The following is a 4,722-nucleotide window of genomic DNA, read 5'->3' as shown; positions in this document are numbered from 1 at the left end:
TGTGTGGCAGGCCTTCTGTGGCTTCTTCCTTCTAGGGGAGCACTGGTTAGTGAGTGGCCAGAGAAAAGACATGACCTGTGGCAAGGTGTGCTCATGATCCTGTCCCCATGTCCCCAGAATTTATTCTGACTGTCAGATCTATGGGCAGGAGGGAGTTCCTTCTGCATCAGTCAGACACCACTGCTTGGGGTTTGCTACCTTTCTCCTTGGTGCTAGTTGTGTGGGGCGCTGGAGCAAGCCACAGCCTGCCACTGCCAGATCTTTGGAGAGAGCCTTGCCCTCTTCCCTTCCTGTGGGGAGTTATGTTTGTGGTATTTGGCCTTTGCTACAGCTCTGAAGTCTGGTGAGAGGTGCTGGGGGGATTTTGAGGCCCATGGAATGCAGAATAGGTGCTTTGTGGGTTCCTCTGGACTGAAGTCCTGTTTGCTTGCCTTTGCAGAGGACTGTGCAACTTGCGTGTCTCTGTTATTGTACCCATTTGGTGCCTCACTGAGGTTGTTCTGATTTGATTGTTTTATAGATTTATTTATTGTTCAAGTCAATATTGCTAAATGCCACTCGATTTGCATGGGAGGGATAGGCATACTTGAGTTTAGTTTTATTTTTGTTTGGTAGTTACCAAAATGTCAAAATCTGAGATCAAGCCATATCTCTCCTTCAGCAGGCAACATGTGTCTAGCACCTGGGACAAACATCAAGTGATCAACTTCAGACAATAGAACAGTTTTCCTGAAATTAGCATTTGGTTCTTAGACCCATAGCCATGAATAACACCCACTTATGCTCAGAATGCAAAATATGAGCTCCAGGACAGATGATAATAAATGAGCCCAAATGAGTTCTCCCCTACAGGAAATGATTTAATAAGTAAGGCTGCCCCATCAGATACTTCTCCAGGGAATGTGATGTAAGTGTAAGGTGAAGTATTATCACAAAACCTCTGTATGTATACTCCTACCAGATCTATTAGCCAGGGAAATATAAGTCAGGGTCAAGATGATTGTACCCTTAAGCTGACATTACATATTGTTTTGGCAGGAAGAGCTGTTTTGTGTTTCTTGATCTCTCTGTAGATGTTAAAACAATCCTGCTGACGGTTGAGGACCTGTCCTATTACCTCCACTCATTTGGCACTGCCCCTGCTGCTTACTGCAAAAGGATAATACAAAGATGCAGTCAGTGACAGGAAAAAAGGCAGAGAGTAAGGAAAGGGATGCAACTCCTCATAACCAATGTGATTATTGACTATGGGAAGGTGTCCAGGGAACAAAATCAACCCAGAAGGACAGAATGAGCAATAGTGCTGTGCATTCATGAACATTTTTCTCTCTTTCCAGAAGCTGAAGATCTTTGGGAAACTCCTGAGTGACAGAGGTAAGTGAAACTGCCAGTGGGTGGTGCATGGGCATCTCTAATGCTTGCAGATCCGAGCTGAGTGCTGCCCTTACCCATCACATGTATTCTATTTACATCACAGCAGAGGGAGCGTCGGCAAAGCATCTCAGAGGAGCAACCTTTTGTTATACCTGCAGCTGCTCCCTTCCCTGTTAGTGCAACCAACACAAAAATAATCACAATAATAAGACTCACACAGTTAATTTTGTGAATGGTGAATCAATTGCAGTCAGTTTGGCCATAGCTGGGTTACTGCATCTTGTGTCCTTGTGATTTCTTACAGGGAAAGAAACACCTGAAATACCTCAGGATGTTTAGGATCGGTTCACCTGGCTGCTTCTCCCAACAACTCCATTCTGGCCTTTTTTCCGTATCTGCTAGAAGGCTGTACCAAAATGTTGATTTTTCTTGTTCTGTCCTCCATGCTCTGCACTGAGGGACTATATTTGAAATCAGTGAGTGAGCTGTGTGTTAAGAAATAGCTCTGGCACTAAAATGCTTAAAATCACTCTTTGTTTCTTTGACTTCTCTCCTAATTTGGATTATCCCCCCGGACTTGCCCACAAGATGGAATACTAAGAAATTATTGTTTTGTTTAATTTGTTTTTTGATGCCCACATTTCCTGTTCCAATTTCAAAGTGAATCTGAGCTCCTCCACTAACATTGCTCCGGCTGTTATTTTGGGGATCTGAGAGAGGGGATTAAAAATAAACGAAGTGCGGGTAATGCGTTTCTTGCCACAGGTTCTCTTAGGCAAGTCAGTAAAAAGTTATTGACATTCTCTCTTTTCAGGTTAAATAGAGGGATTAGATGAAGGGTATTACTAACACAGGTCAAGGTATTAAAATATGGATGCCTAAATTTAGGCTCCTAATTTTGTATTTTGAGCCCCTAAATAAGGCTTGATCTTATGCTCTTTGAAGCCAATGCCAAAGCATTGACTGAGTTCAGTCTGCAAGATGAAGTCCGAAATTATTCTTGAAAGTTCTCAGCGTCTCACAGCTCCAAATAAGTCATTACCTTGCCTCTTTGCAAATCACACATCTTTCATTAAGTTCATAAACATGGGGATCGTGCTTTTAGGTATTCCATATTTAAAATCCTGCCTGTTGATGCTTCCTGTCTCAGGGGCCATGGATATGGGAGCGTAACAAGGCTAATAAAGAAGCCTAGCTGGGACACAGATAGATTTGCTTTTATGGTGAGCAGTGCTTAGCACGAACACTGCAGATTCTATAGCAATGTCAGTATTTATTGTGGTGTAAAGTTAACATGGAAGGCACATGAATGTCCTTACTGGTGCCAGAATTCAGCAAGTACATGACCATTTGCACAAACTTCGCATACACTGCTCTCCTGGTAACAGGATGTTGGCAGGTGGGAAGATCACAGGATCCAGATGAAATATAAAACGAGATGAGCAATCCTGTAGTGGTAATTTTAGAAGCTGGGTTCTGTACATTATTTACAGTACATTGTAGCTTTGCGGAGATAATCCTTGCCACTCATGGATTCAATGTTTTCTGTGGGGTTTCTGTGAGGGACTTCCTTCAAAGCAGCAGCTGGAGGGATTTTGTCCATCCAGAGAAATGTTAAAATTGGAAGTTATTTGCAGTAGAGCTACCTTCATTCATAGAAAGCTCATCTAGCACAAGGGGTAAAGGCACCTTAGACCTTCCACCAAATAAAAGGATTGAGTGAGTTAATCTGCTTGCTGTTGGTCTGAAGTGCAGAGGCCTGGCATAAAGACGGAACTGTTCACACTGAACTGGGACAGAGTCGAAGTGGTTCCTGCCTCTGGGAGCTTTAAATTGGCTTTACCTTCAGTTAATGAAATATCCCCTCTTTTTCCTGGGGGAGGTTGAATTCTCCTTGTCTCTTGGAAGGCATTTTTGGCAATTGTATCCTGAATATAGGGAACTGTAGTTATTTTGGATGGGTATTTGTTTCTTCAGAAACCCTCTGCAACAATTTGTAAAAAAAATTACAGAAAAAAGCAAAGGAAAAGATATTATTTTGCAATGTTTGATCAACACCCACCACTCCGCTGTAGGAATGTGATCCTTGAGGAGAAATGGTTTATATTCTCCTTCAGGCTTTCAGCTGGGCTGGATTTCTACCCTTGCCCAGATGGAAGGCTGTGGGTACAAGGGGTGTGGGTTGTGACCTGCAGCTGGGGCAGTGGAGAGGCCAGATGGGAGCTGCTCCTTGCTCAGGCAGACCCGTCACTCATCTTCCAGCCTTCCTCAGGATCAGTGTGACCAGGGCAACATCCCCACATACTGCACCAAGGGGTGACACAAAATCTTTAAAAATTAAACAAAGGGATGAACACGTCGAAGATCTACCGAAAACGAAGATTTTTTTTTTTTGGGGGGGGGGGGTGTTGTCTCATGTGTTTCTCTCAGCCAGCAGGTGCCTCTATAGAGCCAATGCTTTGCCTGTATCACTATGAGTCTGTGGCACAGCATTGAAATACCTGCTTTTAAACGACAATATAGCCTTTTCTTTCTTTGGTGTCTTTTCCCCCTACCCCTTCCTCAAGCCCATGGTGAGCCCGGGGATCTGCCGGTCTGGGCTTCCACTCCATCTGCCACATAAGGTCCTTGGAGGATGAAAGCAGGAGAAAGACTTACGTTGTCACACACATCTTGTTACTATGTATGCCCTATGAAGAAATATATTCTGTGTGACAGGAACCAAGTAGCTCAGCTGGGGAATGCCAGCACCAAACTCAGCGAGACAAGGCTGCCTCCTTGCCCTTCCAATACCTTCTCAGAAAGCAGGGTGGGGTTTGTCTGGCAAAACCTTCACCCCTTCAGTATGATACCCTTCTGCAACACTCAGCCAGCATAGGCAGGCCCCGGAGCCACGGGAGAATACCACTGGGTTAAGAGAAATAAAACCCACCTGAGGATAACGCTCCTTCAGCCCTTTAACACATAGGTGCTAAAGAAATCCCTGTATCTGAAAAGCCACGTCCTGGGGGGTGGTCAGATGATGGGTGTGATTACAGTTTGTCCCCCGCCGCCCCTCTCCCCAAATGGCTCTGCTGGACTTTGGAACAATTCCCACGGGCAAAGTGAATTTTGACCCGAACATGTATCCATCGGCACGGCAGAAAGCGCGGCGAAAAAGCAGGGCAGGGAGCCGGGTTCGTAATGTGCGAGCCGCGGGGCTACGGCTGTGGCGTACGGAACCGCGGGGCTACGGCTTGGAGGGCGGGGAGGAGGCCGGGCCATCGCCGAGGAGGTGGGACTTGCCGGAGCGTCTCTCCCCGTGGCCGCTGTGATCAGTTGCAGAGTGCTGACGAGCGGCGGGCGGTG

Source organism: Pyrgilauda ruficollis, unplaced genomic scaffold, assembly GCF_017590135.1.
Source record: "Pyrgilauda ruficollis isolate IOZ18807 unplaced genomic scaffold, ASM1759013v1 scaffold4, whole genome shotgun sequence".
Lineage (NCBI taxonomy): Eukaryota > Metazoa > Chordata > Aves > Passeriformes > Passeridae > Pyrgilauda > Pyrgilauda ruficollis.
The sequence above is the reverse complement of the archived record's forward strand: the minus strand, read 5'-3'. Positions refer to the sequence as shown.